Here is a 21397-nt window from a genome sequence, read left to right as displayed (position 1 = left end):
TGAAACCAGTTGAGCTAGTTGTTCACATCTGTCCTAAGTCTGACAAAGGACCTTGCAGTGCAAAGTCCCCTTTAATTGTACTTTGCACTGTGAGAAACTAAGGGTTTTCTTGCCTTAAGGTTTCACCATCGTTCGAGGATTTAAAAAACCCAAACTGTTTCCTTCAGCAAGCAACACTGGTAGGGTTAGGTGAAGGTTCATCTGGGTATTTCTAAAAATCTGGGGCTCAGGCTGTCTGCCTGGAAGAGATGATGCATTGCATTGTGTGTATATTTATTTAACGTGAGGATTAATCATTAATTTAGGAGTCACTTATGGGAGCACCTAGCACCTGACACACCACTGTCCTGGCCGTGGGCCTGCCAAAAAGGGGAATTTGGGGGGATCTCTCCACTGCCTGGCATCATCGGCCCTGCCTGCATTGCAACCAGACCAGGACGCGGTCCGTGAGGGAGCTCCGTTTCATTTCCCTGTCCTAATACAGCTTAGGGCTGCCTCTGTGGACCCGGGGCCTGTCATCGGCCACCGGGAGAGCAGACCTTGGGGTCTCCCGGAGGAAAGCCGGTTCCTGCTGAAGGGCGCGAGAAGGGAAGGTCCTGCCGTGTCTGACGGGGAAGGTGAAAAACTCCCTCTGAGGACTGGTTTGTGATGGTAAAGTCAACGGATACCTCTGTTTATTTTATTATAAGATTAAGCTGTTTTATCAGTTTGGAGTGTTTGGGTTGCTGGAGCTGATATTATGCATTCCATTTTCATGATTTTGTAAGATGAAAGTAGAACAACAAACCCACTTGCACTTGTGTAAGCCTCCAGGTGTCTTTCTGCCAAGAAGCATCTTGCTTTATGAAGTGTGAAACAGAGTTCATGCCCTCTCTAAGCAATAATCTAGCTGAAGCTGAAAAGCTTGCTGGATTTATTTTTTTTCTTTCTGTTTTTATTACTGGTTTTAAAGCAGTTGCTATTTTTTTTTACAAAGTCTTTCTGCAAATTTGGTCTGGAAATTCGATGAGTCGGTTTGAGACAGGATGCATACCCAGCAGCCTGAGTTGGGTATCCTACCAAGGTGTGTACGGGGGCACTGCAATTTCAGCCAGTTCATCCTTTTACTCACGTCTTTCTGTGATGTCCTGGATGTACCGTGCCACGTATACAGCCTGAAGTTCCTATAACCTGTGTCAGCTGAATGTTTTCCATTTATGGCAACACTGGGATTCCAGAGGGAAAACTATTCCTTCTCCTCCTCACTGCCAGTCACAGGGCCCAGTGGTCCCAATGTCAGTTAGGAAATTCAATTTAGAAATGGAAAGGAGAGAAGCTGTCTGGGTGTATGAGGTTTTTTATTTGTATATACAGACAAAAGAGTCTTTACACATTAGAGTTTTTCCTTTGGCTGTTGTCAGGAGTGACCTATCCAAGTACAAAGCACGGACTTTCGGATCTGATCCTTAGGGGCTGGGGAAAGTTGTGTTATTTTATGGAGTACGAAGAAAGACTTTTTTTTTTTTTTTATCCAGAAAGAGACTTAGTCTGCCTCATTTCACCTGAGAAACATTAGGAATATTAAGTTCAGTTTTGCTTGTCTTGCTTATTGTCTTTCTTACACATATAAATGCCTCATCCCTGTATTTGGAGAGCAGAGTATTAAAACCACGTTCTTCTTCCTCAATTTTAAAAAATGTTTCCCTGTCCAAGTGAGTCTTCCTGCCCTCATTTTTTAAATTTTGAGTTTTCAGAGGAAGGAACTGGAGAGACAAGAATAAATAGTTGTTGTGGAAAGCAAGTAAAGGAAATCTTCCACTGCCATAACTTAGACTTTTTAAAAATGCACTTTGCAATTTTATCAAGGTAGGAAAGAGGGAAAATGTCTGTGTCCAATATTTCTTCCTTTTTATTTCACCAACGTAACAGTCAGAAAGCTTTGGAGGAAGACGTGCTTGGTTACTTTCTGCCTGAGCAGCGCCAAAAAGGCAGGAGCCAGCTGGAGAGTGGCCTTGCCCCAGCGGCAGTGCGAGATGCAGCTCCCCTGCTGCTTGCTGAACCAAATTGGTTGCTGTTGGAATGCCTAAATTTTTTTCCCTTGGATGGAAAATTATTACTTCTAAAGGCTCCCTGTGTTTACATTTTATGTCTAAATTCAGAGCTGTAATTACAGACAGAGATAGCAATGTATTGGTCCATTCTAGAGGGAAAACATTTTGATGGTGAGAAATCCGTCCATGCCAGCAAGAACCAGTGGCTGGGTCGCCCTTCTGGCTCCCTGCCTGTGGGGAATGTTGGTGACTCTACCTGCTGAAGGCACTGGCTTAATCCAAGCTGTTTATCTGCCTGTAAGTAACATTAAGACAAATAACTTTCACCTTTCCCTGAAAAAAAACAGGGAGTTATGCTAGGTATTGTGCATGGTGTGCCCATTAAATGGGGAAGGCAATGATTTTGGGATTCCCATTAGGAACAGAGAATCAAAGAATCAGGATGGTCCTCTCTTATTGCACAGTGAAAAGGCAAAATGCTCATTTTCACAGAATCACAGAAAGAAGGGAGCTCTGTGGTCATCTAGTCCAACCCCCCGCCAAACTCTGCCTGCTTTTAATGTGGAGTCAAAAGTATTAGATGCTTAAGAGATATTTTCAGCCTTTGAAAACTAAAACCACTAATGATTTTTTGGTTTGTGGGCTTTTTCTGCCAAAAGATATTTTTATTATTTCTTCTTTAGCAAAGAAAATAAGAAAATTTCTGCCCCATTTTTGGAGGAGAAGGATTGGAGAATACTGGCAGAATAATGGAAGACACTGCAAATCTTCCAATGGAAGTTTTCCACAGCAGTCTCTGTTTAGACACAGAGTAAAATGAAAAGTTTTGAGTAATTCTCATTCCTGTCAGCTCTGTTTGACATAAACCCTCTCTCTGAAAAGCAATGGTCTCTTTTCACCCTCTGCCCCAATTATAGAAAATAAACATTTTAATTTGAGCCCTTCTTTTTCTATGCTAGGTAGCAGTCTGGACCTTGGAGAGAAAAGAGAGAAAATCTGCACACTCTTTTCTGGTCAATACACCAATCAGCTGAAGTAAATATTTATGCAATTTGATGTAGGGTTGAGTTTTGAAATAACAACTCCCAAATGTAATAGTTGCAGCCTGGTACTCCTTAGCTTGATTTTCAAGATTAGATATATGCACAGCTACAAGCACATATGGGTTTTTTTAGGTGGAACTTTGCATGTGTGTACTCAGTGCATTGGTAATTTCCAACCTGTGCTGGAAATTAGCCTCCCTAACATAAGCAGAGTTTTTCAGGCATTGCAGTGGGATTACAGAGGAGTACTAATGATGTGAGTGTATCAAGTGACCTGATGAGTAAAGCTCTGCTGTGTGAGTGAGGGCTTTTGAAATCCTGATCTATCAATGTGTGGGTTTAAAAAAGAGGCTGGAGGAGAGCTTAAAGCAATTATCTGTCCAAGGAAGCTCCAGGCTTGGTTTGCTGACGTGGGAAATCAGAGCTGTAGAAAAATCCTTCAAGAACATGTGGGAAAAACAATTCTCAGTGAAAAAGGAGGATTATAAAAATGCTTATTCTGATAGGCTTTTTTGAAGGTGAGAGTCCAATGTGACCAGACAGTGAATGAGTGCTCGCTGTCAACACTGTTGTAGAAGGAGAACACCAGGGGCCACTGGGTTTCTCCAAGGTGACTTCGTAGCTGCTGCTCTTCACATGACTGTTCCTCAGGCAGCTGCAGTCAAAATGATAAGAATTCAGATATCTGAAGCTCACCCCATTTATTTTAACTGAAGTGAATGAGGGAGTGCTAACACGTCAGCAGGTACGAGGAGGCAGAGAGACAGTGATGGACAGGGCTTTGCTGGCCTGCCTCGGCAGCATGCTGCTGCTCCTGCCTCACGTGCCAGGCTCTTTGGTTTGGGGCCTCAGCATCTGTGATGACTTTGCTTTCTATCTGATCCTCAGTCTTTTGGTTTGCAGGTACTTGGCCCCAGTTTCATGTGAATAACTTTTAAAAACGTTTTCTGCAGCCTCCCAAGCTGTAATGAGCTTCAAATGCATAAATTGCACACCTGAGACCGTGAAACACTGGTAAACAAAATTGTAAGAGGAGATGTCACGGGAAAGATGCAGACTAAGGAGTGGTGTAGGAGAATTTCTCAGGAGAGACTATTTAAGTCTTTTATTTCCTCATCAAATGTTTAAAGAATTCCCTGAAGCATTTTGTGGTAGAAAAAAGCCCAAATAATCTCAATTCTTGCCAACACCAATCATTCCTGTAAAATTCATGCCTTGCATCTGTCTGTGTAGTCTTCAGATAAGTCAGCAGCCTCACAATATCCCTACAAAGCAAAGAGTGTAGTTGCAAGCCACGTTGCGTGTGTTAAGTGGTTTAGTCGGCTCTCCAAAGGCAGCTGCTCGCTTTGCCAGGATGACTTCATGTTCATTTCCTGAACTCTCAAGCTTGTCCAGCACAGTAATTTGTATAACAACTGTCTTGGCCACCTAGCATCTTGCCTTGGATGTGAAAAAATGAGGGATTTTTTCCTACCCCAGCCACGTGTATGTGTGTGTCTGTGTATATGTACAAGGGGGAGTATGACCACCGGCTCCTTCCCCCTGCTAGTCTAAACCACTTTGCTCTTGAACAGTCACATGTTGTGAATCCACTGTACAACTTGCCAAAAATAAAAAAAATTACAGGAATGAAAGAAAAAGGATTAGGCAAGTTTTTCAGGACAATATATGTTCCCTGTAGTTGGGATGGGTGAGATCGGACAAAGTTTTATTCACTGTTTTCACAGCCAGAGTGAGCTTGAGGAGACGGAGGACCTTGTTAAAGCGCTCTTTGGACATTGCCAGTCTTCTTGAGAAGACCAACACCGGGAAGAGTGGAGCTACAGCCCTGAGTAACACCTGCCCAGGAGCCTGGGGGATCACCTAGATTTGCCCATAAGCTATTGTCACCATTTAGAGGACAGCTATAAACATCCAAGACCACATGCCTTATGGTCACAGACTGCATGGTATGTAAAACCCCAGCCTAGCTGTCCCTACACAAGAAGAAAGTAGTGTCTGAGCAGCTGTTTGCAGCTGATTTCACCTTGGCTCATGGAAACACCAGGCAGCATCTGGCTCTGGAGCAGTGCCCATCGCTGCAGGTTCCCTGCTCTGCCCCAGAGTACCATGGCACAAAGTTCTCATTTGCCCGAGTCATACAGTTACAGAGACTGGTATTCCACATTTGTTCTTTCCTGTTGTCAAACATCAACTAAAGAAAGGTTGTGAGACCTTTCAAACCGTCCTTTCTGTATACCCTTCTTTGTCCTCCTTCTTCCTTTGTCCTCTTCTACCCAAATACAAAGCATAGATGTGTGCTTGGCACATCTGAATGTCCTTGTTTTCTCTCCTATCCCATTTCATTCTCATGTTTTACAGACTCATTTCAGCAATGTTTCTAGTTGCTTCTGAAGAGCTGCAAAATTAAGCACTTCACTTTTTCAGTTCATTGTAGTAGCTTATTTTATGGGAATTTTAGCAAATAGACTCTGCATAAGTGAGGTTCTTTAAAATGATGACACTTTAAAACACGTATGTAGGACGTGGCAGATTATTATTCCACCCCTCCCTTGGGCTAACTGGCAAAAGGGTGTAAAATTCACCCGTTTGATATTCAAACATATATGATAAGCCTTCAACTGAGGTGAATAAGCACAGCTTTTAGTAGCATGGCATGCTGCTTACCTATCCAACACCAGCAATATGTCAGTGACTCCTAGGGAGTGTAATTGCTTGCCAGTAAGATTTTGGTCAAGGTATTCTGAAAGTGAGCGCCGTCGTCAATTACTTCTGCTTTCTAACTGCTCAGAAGAAGGTTGTGTATGGCAAACAGCAGCCAGAAATCTTAACAGCCAACCCTTAGAGCAGCAGAGTACATTTGCTGGTGACACAGGAGTGTGCAGCACTGAAGACAACTGGCTGACACACTCACATGTGCACAAACCCAGAACACAAAGAATTTTTTTTGTGTATATTTTCAGTTTAAAATTTGGCGAGATTCAGTCTTATTTATAGCCAAATAGATTTGATTGTGTGTCTGGGCATGTGTACATCTGTGGCATGGAGTAATTCACATGGTGTATGCATTTTTAGGGAGAGGTGGATTCTAGTTTGGATTAAAGAAAACAAAAGAATAAACAAAAAAACTTACAAAAGACCTTTGTGTATAAAGGTTTTCGATTTGTTTGGGGTTTTTTTGTTTTACAAAAGTTTTAGGTTTTGAGTATGAAAGTACCAGTGTTTACAAACAGTTATAAGGAGTATAGAAGTCCAGGAAAAGTACTTAATAGCTACAGTTTGTTTGCTCGGATAGTTTGAGATGAACAAGTGAATAAAGTATGGCTTTTAACAGAGGAAATGTGCGCAGGAGGATTACGCACACAGGCAAATGACAGCAGTTAGAATGTAATGACAAAAAAAGAATCCTGAACAGATATTCAGAATATCTTTTTGAAGTAAAAGGCAAAAATCAACAATAAAAAAACCCTGTGACCTTTGAAAAGGAGAAAAATATAGCAGGTGGAAGCAGATGCAGGAGGTTTCCCTCTATAGAATAATGGTGGGAATTAAGACGAAAGTATGTTAATCCATTGGTGAACCAGAAGACAGGAATTTGGAAAATGGACAGAACAGTGTACAAAAATGACCTGGAAGAATTGGTTGGTGCTGCTTAGTATTCATCTAATTCCTCTGACATTAGCCTAGATTTGGTTTGGTTATGTAAGTGGATGCATAGACATCAGCCTTTACATATAATAGAATATTGCTTTGAAATGGTTTTTCAGTTAATGAAACTCCCTGCAGAATGCCAGGAGCTTCCCACACCAACTTTTTGCTGCTCTGCTGATGAGGAAGGTGTCTCTCCGGCAAGTACCCTGATTATCAAAGCAGCTCAGTAAGGCTAGCATCAGGCACTGGTGAGAAACAGGGGCTTGCTGTCACAACAGGCTAGGCATCTGCCTTTTTTGCCTCTAGAAAAGCAGTCCAGAAGTTTTGAAGTCTGATTGCAACAGTGCATGTGATTGTACAGGTGTCCTAAGTACAGCGGGCAGTTTAAAGACGCCCGCAAGTAGCAGAGAAGGTGTATAGATGGGGTACTTGAGTTGCCCTTGCAACCACTGTGTAGAGCTCGTGGTTATCCCTCGCTATGCCAGTAGCACCAGTCAGAGACTCACGTTGAATAAACCCAAAATGAAATACTCTCAGTATTTGCTGTAAATGTAGCATAACTGCCAAGACGAACCCCCACGCAGCTGGTATAACAGTAGCCCTAGGGAGGGCAGAATAGGATTAGAAGAAGAAAGGGGAAAGAGAGGAGCCAGAATGTGGCAGTAAGCGAAGCCAAAACAGAACTCACTCTGTTGCAGTGACACAGGGTCCCTTCCTCAGCACACAGCAGTCCCTCTGAGTGCTGGTCTCAGTGGAAAAGGCTCATATATACTGTTTATTAATATGCAAACCACTCCCCGTGACAAGTATGCCATCATGACTCTCTCTCTCCCCCTTCTCACACACAAAGCAAATGCATCATTCCCTGAGATAACAAGCAAGCTTTGTGACTTTTTTGGAGTAGTACAGCAAATTGGCTAATGGAGCTTTTCAGCTTGTGTTCCAGGGCAAGAAATACTTTAAAGTGCCATTTAAAAAGAAATAGACGCTGGGGAGCTGAGTCAGATGATGGGAGTTTTTTTTTTTTAAATGTAAGAAGTGTGGAGAAAGCCAAGAAATGGCCGTCTTAGATTATTTTTAACTGAGGTGAAGTGCTCTTGATCTAAGTATCTGATTTAATTATAGAACAATGCCTTAACTAGCTGCAATATCCTTAAAACAGAGGGGCAAGAAATAAAAACAACCAGAAAAAGAAGTTACAACTTCCAAGCCTTTGTCATAAAGAACAAAGTGATTTAAGATATATTTTTTGCTGTTATCCGTGAAGAAGGGGAAAGAGGATTCGAGCAAACTCTGTCCATGAGTAATGCACATTAGTAGTTAGAGCTCTGTGATGTTATTTCTTCTTATCTCTGCTGGATGTTGTGCTTTGTCTTTTGTTTTTTTTTTCAATCCATTTGTACTTTGACCTGAACAACGTCTGTTCAATGTTGCTATGCTTTGCTTTCCTCCTTGTGTGCAACCAGAACGCGGCAGCGATGGAGCAAAGCTTTCGGGTGCTAAAGACATAGGCCTGATATGTCTCACACAAACCGGCTTGGAGGCCTTGATCACTTTGTATAAATAAATGGTTGTGGGCTTCCTTCGCAGGTGCAGAGAGCAGCGCTAACCAAAGCACTCCCTCCTGAGATGAGGAGGTGCCAGATGTTTGTAGCTCGCATGATTAATCATTTGCCACAAGTCAACCCATTTCCATGCAATACATGTTTTCCCCTGGTGTCAGCAGCTGAGTTTTGAACCCCCAGCTGCCTTTACGGCTAACAAAGTTTTTAAAAAAGAATACCCACCCAAAATGATGCTAATTGGGACTGGTGTCATCTGAGTTTTGAGCCAAATTGTCAAGGCCAACCTCAACGGTGGCACTTCCATGCTTTTGAACTTGCCTTGACTGCAAATGCATGCTTCAATCTTCCTCTTCTCCAGCATGTCAATGGGGGTGGGGGTGGTTTTGAGTACACCCCAAAAAGTAAGTTTAAAGTGGCGGAAGTAAAACCCTATTTCACCAGTTTTTAATTGTTCATTGTATATAAAGCAGCCTCTATGGGGCATGACAGCGCCTTCAGTCGCAGAGGAGCAGATTTCCGCCCCCCCATTTCATCAGCAGAAAATTGAAGCAATATTTATGGTTCTCACAGACTTTGCTCTTGGAGACAAGTAAATGGAAGTAATACAAAACAAACTTATTTTACAAATCTTTGCAACATTTTGAGCCGCTAAGGAGTTTCATTTATTTTAAGCTGGAGCAGAGTGTGGAACACAGCAATACGTTGCACGTTCTGGTTAACGGACATCAGTTACCTCCTACTTTGGCTGGGTTGCCAGTGGTAATAATACATTGTAGAGCACTAGAAAGATCATCGGTAATCTAGCTTTTACTTTCAATGTGAGATAGTTAATGAGTTAAAACTGTGCCTTCTTTCCTAGAGTTTTCTTTGTTGAGTTGGTGTAAAGCACAAGCACTTCTTTGCACTACAGTTACACCTCAAATGTCTGACAAGGTAGTAAAAAGCCCTTTTTCACTTTGCCCCTAGGAAATCTTTAATGTGGATGAGGGAAAATGTCTTCTCAACCTATGGCAGAACTACGATGAGGACCAACTCTTCAACTTTGTATTTTAAAATGGGTAACTCAGTCCCTGTCCAGTGGAAGCCATGCTCAGGCCACGTATCGTGGACAAGCATCATTTCCTCCCATTGGCGCTGCTCTGAACACCTTAAAGTCTGGCAGGGAGTGCAGTTATACAAACAGTGGGATTTACAAAGGACATATTACTCAGGTGAGTGCAGCTCTTCGCAGGATCAGGAGGTAGGTTTCATCTCCTGAAAAGTGATTCTGCCTTTCTGCCAGATTCTGCTCGTTGCACGTGTGAACGATCAAAGAAGTTCCTGTGCTTCCTAAAACAAGAAGTGATTTGTGCCTGCAAGTTTAAAATAATGAAGTTAGTAATGCGCTGGACTGATTTAACCTTAGCTCCCTCTGTTGATGATTTCTGCCAGATTAAGCTCCCCATTCCTGTTGCCCTTTTGGCCTGCGACAGCTGTTGACGGCATGAAAAATTCGCTGAACTGCCAGTTGTATGCAGTGAATCACTGTTGCACCAGGCTCTTTGCCTACAGTGTCTTTCGCTTCTGTCCAACTTTGGGAAGCTTTAGGACTGGGAGAACAAACTGGTCAAGATCATAATCTATTAAACAAAGTGTATGTAAAACCTAAGTGGAGAGACCTCCATCCAGGCCAGACACCTTCCCCTCGGATGGTGGCAGCGCCTTTTTTGTAGAAGGATCTGTGGTGAAACACCCCATCTAGGCAGTTTGCATTTTGACAATTTGCCCTTTGGTCATGGAACAAAGTCTAGTTTGCTTGCGATCAGCCGAGCCCCGTGGACGGCTTTGCGGGTGTGTGTCTGGTGATAGCATGGGGTCATCAAGTCAGCAAAAGGGTGCTTGCTGTGCAGTTTATACGGGGATGCGAAGATATTAACTAAATGGCATATTTTCTTCCTTGGTCAGCACGGAGGCTTGCCACTCAGCTTGAAAGCACTAGATAAACGCAGATGAAGCCACGTGGATTAAAATTAAATCCAAGATTTAGTTCAGCAGATGTCCCTTTCAGAGCGTTGACAGGCTATTATGGAATCAGTACACTGCAGGCTAGATCTCTTGCCCCATGATTCCCTAAGCATTGCGGGATCATTCTGGCTACTGACTTGTGGCCAGCCCTTCCCCACCTCTTCTTTCCCAGTCACTGCTTCACCTTGCGCCCCAGAGTTGATAATCAAGGAGAAGATTTGGAACCAGACACAGTATCTCATGCTTTTGCCCATGTTTTGTTGTAAGTCTCTGCCCTTACCGTGCGTGTCAGTAGAAACATCTGCAGCAGAAGCCTTTCCTGACAGCTCGCTTTGGGAACAGCAAGGGTCCAGCTCCCCCTGAGCTGAAATGGGAGTCAGTGCATGACCACGCTGCAGGAAGGGGAATCCCAAGCAGGCTTTTACGGTGAGCCAACTTTTGCGCTGAATAAGACAAGCCCATCTTACCTAGACTAGTAACCTGCAGTTAGTATATCTACTGGTGTGTCCAGGACAACAAATCCACTCAAGCCTGAAATTTCACTGTAACTTTAAACATAGCTGTCGTGTTCACTGCCTTAGAAATTTCCTCAGCCCTTCCCTGCCTTTTTATTTTTTAAATTACAGTGTTATGCTGCTATTACAGACCTGAGCAAATGAACATTCAGTATAAGATATAGGAAATGAATAATGATACTTACAATGATTTTTAAGCCTCTTAATGAGGGATATTAGGCCTATATTTAGAAATCTGAAAATACAGCAAAGGTGCTTTACCGTGTATCTTTATATGTGATAGAGCTCAGCATTTTGCCTTCTCTTCAGCAAGCAGTAAAGTCAGGCAGAGAAATTCAGCTTCAGACGGACCTAATGTTTGGCAAATGCAGCTTAAGTTTGCAAGGTTTTGCTCAAAGAAGTGCTCTGAAGGGACTGAAAATACCAGGTATTTATTTTTGGAAATGTTGACAGGTTTAAAGTTGTTATTGTGAATTAATGTTCTCAATGCTTTTTTTCTAATTTGAACTATAACCTAAACCAAAAAAAAAAAAAAGTGAGTGTACTTTAAAAACACCATCTGTGTGAATATAAGCACATTCTAACATTTGCACCTTGCTTTGCTCACACATATTGCATTGCTTTGTTTATGGTATTTTGTAAGAAGTATACAGAAGAGTCATGAATGCATTTGAAAGAAATCATCCATTCTTAATCAAAAGTCCTTCCAGTGTTACTGTAGCTCTAGTAATAGACAAAGGTTAATGATCAATGAGATCATTAAATGAGCAATAATAAGATTTGCTTTTGAAGCAGAACAGCTTAGAGAAGTAATCAACTACAGAGAAGCCTGCAATTTGGGGGGGGTTGGGTCTAGCTGATAACTTTATTCCTCTGCTGCTGGCAGCATGGATCTTTTGTGCATAGAAGGGTGAAAAACATCAGCTGAAAGATTAATCTTCAAATTGCTACCTGGAGAGCAAAAGCAGTAAAAAGCAGACCTTGAGACACAGTTGCATACTTTCAGAAATGATCTCTTGGATTTATTAATAAGAAGTAGGAAAGTTCGCGCGTGCAGTTGGTTGTGTATGAAATCCAAATCCCAGCGAAGCTGGCTGAAGGACTTGTGCTGCCTTCAGCGGGCTCTCGTCTCAGGTACTGCTTTTGCACTTGAGAATGTGAGCAGGGTTGTAATGGCTCATTTGAAATTACTTTTTCTAGTGCATTTGCTTCAGCATTTACTGTAAGTGATGCTCAGCCCTGAGCTAGCTGGTAGACTATTTACTTTCTTAATCTTAGCACTCCTATTTATGGGGAAACTGGCCAAGATAAGGAAAACCCAGTTACCCTATAGAATGCATTTAACCTAATAGCTTCTCCGGCTTAGCAGAGGAGAAATGACAGGCGTCCCAACTCACAGGGTGCTGCATGCATACAGGACATTTAAGCACAAATTCTTAATGAGTAGCCAGAGGGTTCATCTATTCAGAAGATGTAGTTCAGCATAGAGACAGAGAGTGAAGGTCCTTGGCAAGTCAGCTGACAGCTGACCCGTACCCATTTGTGGTCTCTGTACTGATGCGTTGTTTTGTACTACGTCCTGAAGAAATTCCCTCATAGAACTGAAAAAAAACGTATAGCCAAGTCAGGGCCAGTCAGCTGCTTTCTTCATTTCAATTAATGTTTTGTTATTCCTCTGTAAAAGGGAAGGAAGAGTTAAGAATTAAATATCTGTGTACAAGTTGCAGAAGATAAGAGAGCTTTGTTCCTCATTTTGCGCATGTGGTTGAAGTATTGATGAAAACTGGAGATGCTGTCATTTTATGTTTGGATAGTTAAATCACGAGGTTTCATCCCCTTGTGAACCCTTGCGGTTGTATCATATTGCATCAAGGACTACGTAAAGGAATCAGAGGTGCTTTATGAGTAGGAGAATAATCTGTGATTCACAGAAGTAGGCCAATGCAATTAATGAAATGTTAAGCCTCGTAATGTAACGCAACATGTGCTGTCTGCCTGAGTCCATCCACGTAAGTCTCAGCAGGGATAACATTACACAGATGTGTTGCTTAACAAGCAAATATCAAAAGCTTTTAAAGAGAAGCCTTCTTAAAAACATTAAGCTGCTTGATCTTATGAAAAGTACTGGATGGTCTCGCTAGGAAGACCCTGGGGAGTCCTGAGCAGAAGCCAGACCTGGGTGGGGAGGCCACGCTCCCCATTTACAAATATGCACTGAGAGGCTGAAGAGGAGGAGAAATCCTTCAATCCAATCTTTTGAAATGTGAGAGTTCCCCCAAAAAGTAATCTCTCCACACCATCCTTAGTGATTCAACAAAATGAATCATTCGATATCACAGTCACTTTCAAGGAAACTGAGGTGGATTAAGAACAGGGTTTAAAAACTTTGTGGGATCGTGGGGTTTTCTTTTTTTTCACTGGCTATTTGGTTTTGTTTTTGTTTTTGTTTTTTTCCAGATGATTGCTGTACGAGAAGTTTTCAGTTCCTGGAAGTATGTGGGGGTTATCTGGCAAAGTGAAAGAGACTAAAGGATCAATGTCTAAGCCTTAGTTTTGCTACTACACGACAGAGTTGTAGGTGCTTTATGAAGCACGTAAATGTAACACTTCATCCTGCTGAAAAACCAGAATTCTACTTTTAAAGGAGCCAGGTGTCCCCCATGACTCCAGCAGTGACTTTCAAGCAGCAACTGCTCTAATCACAGTAGAAACCGGTGCTGGTAAAGCCAACATAAATGCACTAGAGGAACACTTGCATTTATTACCAGATGACAGAACTTACCCCATTCCATAGCTAGCCTACATCTAAAACTCACTGTGTCCCTAGTGTATTGGTATGCTGAAGGAGGTTAGAGGAAACATAGGTATAACACATATAAGAAAACCCTATTGAAAATACCAGGTGAGGAATGAACTTTTTTAGCTGAAACACTGGATGTCTTTGATGGTTAATCTTGAGGAAGAATAAACACCAAGAGACTGGGGCAGTTATCGGAACCGATTGCAGAGACAGGAGGAAGAAGTGATGAATCTCTGTCTCTGTGCACCAGAAACAAATATGAACTCAAAAACCAGGGAAGCTTTGAGTGTGGAAGTCAAAAGAAAATCAACAGAAGCAAATAGAACATTGTCCTGGATTTATGACCATGGAGATAATCCATTTATTCTTTTGTGCTTAAGCAGAAAGGGACTTTGTGTGTTCTGCTTCTCAAAGACGATAGCAAAAGAAAAATAATCTCATATATGGATTGCTAGCTGTTATCTTTCCTCGCTGAATTAAGCAATAGTCTGAAGTGCTTAAAGAGAAGTTACTCAGGTGTTTGTTGTACAAATTTATACTGGGTATGGAAAAAGCAAATTAGGTGGGTACAAGGGGTTTAGCCTCATCTATTCTTCACCCCATCCATTTGTCTGATGGCTTCTGAAGCTGCACACAGACAGCTCTTGCCCAAGCGCAGCCTGATCACGTAGCCCGTGTGCTCCCGGACGAGCCGGGTGCGTGGTGCGTGGTGGGGCTGGTGCCTGGCTGGGGCTGACGGGGACTGCAGCCAACGTGTGCTGCCCTGCCCATAGCGCAATCGCCTGGCCTCCCAGCCTCCGTTCACGTCCTCTTTTGGGTCGATGCTGTGTTCAGACCTGTGGGCCTGTCTTTAAGGGTGCTTCCAGCTGCTGGAAGCTTTTGGTGCAAAACCACAGGTCACCATGTGTGGTAGGCAGCTGTATTCCTGATTTGCCCATAGAATGTAAAGAAGCACAAAGCTAGGTGCATAGACCTGGACACCTTTTCTAAATCTAGCCACAAATACTTTACTGCTTTATCTCTGTCTTGTGCTTTTCTGCAGTTGATGAGGTGCAAATGTTAAATATATTAAGGCAGTGTCTTTTGTTTAGTGGCTTGAAGTGCAGCAGAAGGGGAAGGGAGCTACTATTTGTTTGATGTTACACAGGTGTAAACTGCAAAACTAATTAAAAACTAACAAATGCCAGGCATGATTAGAATGAGAATCAATTGGGAAGAGCTCTGCAGGAAGAGCAACAGAGATAGCCTTTGGCTTCAGACTCTCTTCTCGCAGCTCCGGAGAACAGAGAGGGATGTCTGCTCTTTTCCTTTTTCTCAGGTGCCAGAGAGCATAAAATAGCCCTGCCAGCATGGGGCACGGAAGGATGGTCTGGGTCAAAATGCAGTTTCCAACAGCCATTGTGCTCTACGTTCCTGCTGTGGTAACCAGATATAGTGGTAATTATGAAAGTGCAGAGCAGAACTGCAAACACTCTTGTCTTTACACTGCTTCTGTAGAGGCCAAATGGAAGAAATGCTACCTTTTCTGGTAACACACACTTTTTAGATTTGAGGAGATATTTGGAGGTATTATTAAGTGCCACGGATACATCTGGGTAGGCAACATGTGTCCATCATCAGCAATCAGCCAGAAATATTTGCTCATAATGGTACAGTTTCCAAAGTGGCAGAGAGGACACCAAGCAAAGTGACGTAGCTGGAGGAAGTCGCTTTTGGGTAAAGTGATCTTACATAAAAACAATTCTATTACTGTTTTCTGTCAGTGCAAAGTTATTCATCAACTGCAGTGATTTGAGCTTTAATTCATATGAAGATCAGAGCTTGCCCTGCTAGGATTCCTGGACTGGTCGTCTTGTCTTTTCAGCACAACAGAAAACAATGTGAAATGCCTCCATCTTTCCAGAGACGAGCCTTTCAAGGTCAGTATCAGTGCTTTTATTGCCTTCCCAAGGTCAGAACACATTCCACCTCACTGTCACTTCCCTTTCAGAAGTTTGAAATGATCAAGAATCCTGCCTGGTGAGCTGTTCCTAAAAGGTTTCTGGTTTTGAATGTCTGGTCCTGCATCAATCACGGTATCATGAAATTGTTTGTGTCTGCCCTCCTCCTCCCCCTTTTCTTTGCAGGACATGCAGAAACCATAACAATCTCTGAGAAATATAAAGACTTTCAGATGGCCACCATCCTTCAGTTGTTTGTTCGTCTCCTTTTTTCCATAAACTGCAGACTTTTAAAGAGTGAAAATCAGAAGAGAGCTTCCTGCTTTTCACAGATGCTGCCATATAACTGACTTCATCCACCCAGCAAATATTGATTGTGAGACTGAAGGGGCTACAAATATTTTGCTCTTAAATACATAGTACTTTTTTTTGGTTTTGATTTTGAAATACAGAAAGTCTTCATGGCAAACTGCAGTGGTATTTGCATAGCAGCTCACTCTTCGTGTTCGCTGCATGTACTTGGAGCGTTACCACTACTTAGAGGGTTAGACAAGTACAACTGGCACTTCACCAGAAATGCTTCTGGGTTTGGATGCAACTGGTGTTTGAGAGTCCTTTGTTACCAGAAAGGAACAACAACAACAAAAGGTTAAAAGTGTACCATGTGAAAAGACCAAGTTCTGCAGTGTTGTGGACATTGATATTTTTGTCATTGTCTACTGTGGGAAGGAAAAAATACTTCAACATTGACGTAAAACATTTGATTTACTCGTACATATTTTGGACCATTCCTTCTACCCTCATAAAATCATAGGAAAACATAAATCGCTTGAACTACAACTATTTTGATGTCTTATCCAAAATATTTGCTGTAATCTTAAGGCTTTCGCAACATCATCTTTATCTGTAAGTGTGTTTTTATTAGCGAAAATAGATATTTTTTTTTTCCCCCAAGAGCATTAAGTACCTGTGCAAGTTGTCCTTGTTTCCATGGTGGATTTATTTTTTTTACTGTTTTAATAACTAAGACGGTTCCTTACCTGCAATTTCTTGTGGAGTTCTGACCTATTAAGGAATGTCTTACTGCACATAGTATGACACACAATGTTATTTTATACTAAGCATCAAAACTGTGAATACACAGCAGCCCACAAGTGATAGAGGCTCTCCCCAGCCCTCTATGTGTCAAATACTCACTGCATTTCTGCAGGGGACTGAAACTGAGACAGGGTTTTCTTTTTTGGTGCCCGGCTTTTGTGGAAGTGGTGATGAAACCATGCACCCGCTCAGACAATGTGCCCTTTTGTTTCCACTGATTCAGACAGTGGCAGGAAGAGAGGGAAGCAGGTTGCAACATGGGGCTTGGAGGAGCTGACTGCCTTGTTAGGGTGGGGTTGCACCAGGCGGGCTGGATGCCTAAAGATAAAGCAGAGGTATGTGTCCAACCTTAACTGTTACCTTAACTGTTACGCTGTCAGTCTGGCATCTTGCCTGCAGGCAGCTTTCTCACCTCTACCGATCTCCTGACCTGTCTAAATGAGTGATTAGGGGAGTTTTTGCTTATCCGGGTAGTCCCCTGGATTTTCTAGAAGCCACCCAAGCCATCCTCATCTCATTTCTATCTCAGTCTCCCTGCTGATGTACAGGTAGCAAGCGCTGCTGCTTTCCCATCACGCAGCAAATGCTGGTAGCTCAGACAGGGCACTAGATCCCTCCGCAAAGGGTGGCAGTCAGAGCTGGAGTGACGCAGTCTACACTCATGGCAAAGTGAGAGCTAAAACCTTTGAGAGCTCGCAGGCTGAGTGCCGTGTCCTGCACAGACCCCTGCCTCTGTGCAAGCAGGCTTGTAGTCTTGGTGTATACTGGAGAGAGAGACAGAGACCTGGTGCTTGGGTACTGCTGTCTCTCTTCAAATGCTGTTTCCCCCTTATTCTCTTTTCCCAATTGCTGCTTTCCCCAACATGAGATGATACTCTCTCATTTCCTTCGGTGCCGAGTGTGAAAAGTGTACAGTCTCCTCAAGTGGTGAACACTATCTTCTTCTCACTGCAAAAGACGTAATCCTGATAAATGGATTTCCTGTCTTCAGGCAACAGAAAAATCTTGCAGAATATGTTCACCATGCTGCACATGGCTCTTCTTCCATATTAAAATGCTCCCTACTGAGTACTTTCTGGTTCGAACTTTCCACTTTTTTTAAAATGTCAGTAAACTTACCAAGTTCCTTTTAATTTTTCTTTTAGCCAAATTGGTATTATGCAGGCTTTCAGTAATACACTTCTGTTTTTCCTCGAAAGAAACTGCTAAATTATTGGAGAGTTCTTCTGATGTTTTTACCACAGTGTTGGAAGAAATAAAAGTAGCTTTGTGTTATTGATAGTTAATATAATGTTTTGCAAACTTCTGAAAGCTGTTGAGTTAAAGTAACTGAAATTAAAGTTGTACATTCATTTAAGGAAGTCGATATAAAAAAAGGGGAGCGGTGTTATCTGCCTACGCCTTGCACTGCTAATCCCTTACCATAAATGAGAATAATTCTGGTCAGAAAGGAAATGAGAAGAGTCCACAGATTATAAAATGCAGCTAGTGAAGTAAAGATCCAGCCATACCCTGACTGCATCAAAAGCAGTGTGGCCAGCAGGTCAAGGCAGGTGATTCTGCCCCTCTGCTCTGTGCTGGTGAGACTCCACCTGGAGTCCTGTGTCCGGCTCTGAAGCTCTCAGCACAGGAAAGACATTGACCTGTTGGAGCAGATCCAGAGGAGGGCCATAAAAAAGATCAGACGGCTGGAACACCTCCCCTGTGAGGAAAGGCTGAGAGAGTTAGGGATGTTCAGCCTGGAGAAGAGAAGGCTCTGGAAAAACCTATTGCAGCTTTTCAATACTTAAAAGGGGCGTATAAGAAAGATGGGGGCCACTTTCAAGTAGGGCCTGTAGCGATAGGACAAGGAGTAATGGTTTTAAACTGAACAAGGGGAGATTTAGACTGGATAAAGAGAAGAATTTTTTTACAATGAGGGTGGTGAAACACTGGCACAGGTTGCCCAGAGAGGTGGTAGATGCCCTGTCCCTGGAAACATTCGTGGTCAGGTTGGATGGGACTCTGAGAAACCTGATCTGGTGGTAGATGTCCTTGCTCATTGCAGGAGGTTGGACTAGATGACCTTTAAAAGTCCAACCACAACTATTCTGTGATTTCATGATCCCTCTTTTCTGAGTTTTCTGTGGAGATTTATATCCCCAGTAGAAGCTGAAGAGTAACATCTCCATTCCAGCCTGAGATGGAGTAAGGGCTTTGAGGACGCCACATGAGACACATCACAGTGCTCTGGAATGAAAGTATGGTAAGAGATCGTCTGGGAGTAGTTATATGTGCTCATTGATGTTTGAAAGCAAAAGAGAATTTTGTCACCTGTAGAAGCACAGTTTGTCGATTTTGTTACTCAGTGGCTCAGGAATGTATTTGCATTCTTTGGGGGGAAAAAAAAGGTAAAAAGTTTTGGCACGCACACTCTTTATTTAGCATAGTTTACACATTCTCACGAGGTTTATTTTATGTAGGCTCTTTTAAGCGGAGAACTGAACCAAAAGCAATCACAGACAATGCACAATGAGTTGCTGGAAAGAGGATTTGCCCTTTGTATGACTTTGGTTGCAAACACTTTAGCTAATGCTGCAGATGATCTGTTTGTTCCATTGCTGAAGCTATCTTTGACCTCATTTCCTCACATTATCCACCAACTAGAGGCTAATCAATAGGAACTATTTGCAGTTACTCATAGCCCAATGAAAACTAAAGATGATGCAAAAATTGAGGTTACTTGTGCAAGAACATAGCAGTAATCGATTAATTTTTCTAGTGTTGCTGCTGCAGGTTTTGGTGCTAAGGTTAGGGTTGTTTAGGTTGGAAGGGACCTCTTGAGATCTTCTAGTCCAGCCCCCCTGCTCAAGAAGGGGCAGCTAGAAGTTGCTCTGATCTGTGTCCTGTTGGGTTTTTAATATCTCCACAACCTCTCTGGGCAACCTGTTTCTGTGCTTGACCACCTCCACAGTAAAAAAGTGTATTATTGTGTTTAGATGGAATTTCATGTGCTTTAATATATATCCATTGCCTCCTGTCCTATCTGTGGGCACCACTGAGCAGAGTCTGACTCGCTTATCTTCACCCCATCTCTCTTTGAGTATTTATATACATTGATAACATCCCTTGTGCCTTCTGTTCTGCAGGCTGCATAACCCTGGCGCTCTCAGCCTCTCCATGTATGAAAGATGCTCCAGTCCCTTAATCATCTTTGTGGCCCTGGGCTAGCCTCATTCCAGTAAGTCCGTATCTTTCTTCAACAAGAGTGCCAGAACTGTGACTGGAGTTGGTGATCCTACACTCACCAGAAATAAGAACCCAGAACTGTTTGTGGACTTGTGTTATTCTCTTGGAAAAATTTTGCTGCCTAAGTAAATTATGCAAATTTAGGACACTCTTAGCACTATGCAAAATACTTTTGAATACTACACAACAGAAATGTGAAAACAACCTGCCTGCTGATGACTAAGTTACACTCAAAACCACTTATTCCTAAGTGGCATCATCGCGGTGGCCAAATGGTGATCTTAATTTGTAATAAACTGAGTAGAGAAGATAGATCATGGATATCAAAACCACCAATGTTATGATCTATAGCTATTTTTGTCCTCTTCCCTGTTGGGGCACATTCCTGAATGTGGTCTCTTCACCAAATTTGAAATCAGTGACTCTCTTCCTAGTCACAGGATGGGAGGGTTATTTAGCAAGTCCTGAATCACTCTTTCATTCTGAAATAGTGGAGGCAGAAGCCTGGAAGCAAATTTTCTTGTTGTTATGGATGATAAACACAAGGAAATGTAGTTCTCAGCTCATGAGTACTGTATACAATCAACGTAACTTATGAAAGTTTATGAAAGTGCTGTTGTAATTAGATTTGCCAGAAGAAATATTTTACCTAATTCTTAGGCATAGATATCTTTCAAACAAAGAGAACTAAGACTGCTGAATTAGTAATCCAGCTGTATTAGACCTCTATGCATCAGAGAAATATTGGAAATCAATACTTAAATAAAAAAGTCTCATAGTATTACACAGTTTAAATAAAAAAAAAATTATTAAATCCCTCAGCAAGTCAATGGAAACTATAAGTAATTTGGTTGAGATCAGGTGTTTGCTTGTAATATGCACATCCTCACCCCAGAAGAGTCATAGTTTTCATCTTTGTGGACCTGCTGGAGTCATAGTTTTCATCATTTTTGTGGACCTGCTGGAGAGCAGCTCTGCGGAGAGGGACCTGGGTGTCCTGGTGGACGACAGGTTAACCATGAGCCAGCAGTGTGCCCTGGCTGCCAAGAAAGACAATGGGATCCTGGGGTGCATCAAGAAGAGTGTGGCCAGCAGGACGAGGGAGGTTCTCTTTCCCCTCTACACTGCCCTGGTGAGGCCTCATCTGGAGTACTGTGTCCAGTTCTGGGCTCCCCAGTTCAAGAAAGATGAAGAGCTACTGGAGAGAGTCCAGCGGAGGGCTACAAGGATGGTGAGGGGACTGGAGCATCTCCCCTACGAGGAGAGGTTGAGGGAACTGGGCTTGTTCAGCCTGAAGAAGAGAAGGCTGCGAGGGGACCTTATAAATGCCTACAAATATCTGAAGGGTGGGTGTCAGGAGGATGGGGCCAAGCTCTTTTCAGTGGTGCCCAGTGACAGGACAAGGGGCAATGGGCACAAACTGAGGCACAGGAAGTTCCGTCTGAACATGAGGAAGAACTTCTTCCCTCTGAGGGTGACGGAGCACTGGAACAGGCTGCCCAGGGAGGTTGTGGAGTCTCCTT

At 42.7% G+C, this 21397-nt stretch overlaps 1 protein-coding gene and 1 long non-coding RNA gene across 5 annotated transcripts in view; one reads left to right on the top strand and one right to left on the bottom strand.

Annotated features, from left to right (window-relative positions):
- Positions 1–7507, bottom strand: part of HPGDS (hematopoietic prostaglandin D synthase) — a 31553-nt gene extending 24046 nt beyond the window's left edge. The window contains exon 1 of the mRNA XM_009936973.2: positions 7413–7507. The gene's annotated coding sequence lies outside the window, so the exon portion shown is untranslated. The remainder of the gene's footprint in view (positions 1–7412) is intronic.
- On the top strand, positions 322–20936 carry LOC142361443 (uncharacterized). Of its 4 annotated transcripts, none has more exons than XR_012764072.1 (5): positions 322–651; positions 4801–5022; positions 9256–9500; positions 13266–14170; positions 14927–20936. It is a non-coding gene; the product is annotated as an uncharacterized LOC142361443 (long non-coding RNA). The 4 variants fall into 4 exon arrangements; XR_012764071.1 differs by having other exon boundaries at positions 13266–18891; positions 19775–20936; XR_012764073.1 differs by having other exon boundaries at positions 4805–5022; positions 13266–20936.
- The last annotated feature ends 461 nt before the right edge of the window (positions 20937–21397 follow it).

This window comes from Opisthocomus hoazin, chromosome 5 (genome assembly GCF_030867145.1).
Source record: "Opisthocomus hoazin isolate bOpiHoa1 chromosome 5, bOpiHoa1.hap1, whole genome shotgun sequence".
Taxonomy (NCBI): Eukaryota; Metazoa; Chordata; class Aves; order Opisthocomiformes; family Opisthocomidae; genus Opisthocomus; species Opisthocomus hoazin.
The sequence above is the reverse complement of the archived record's forward strand: the minus strand, read 5'-3'. Positions and strand labels throughout refer to the sequence as shown.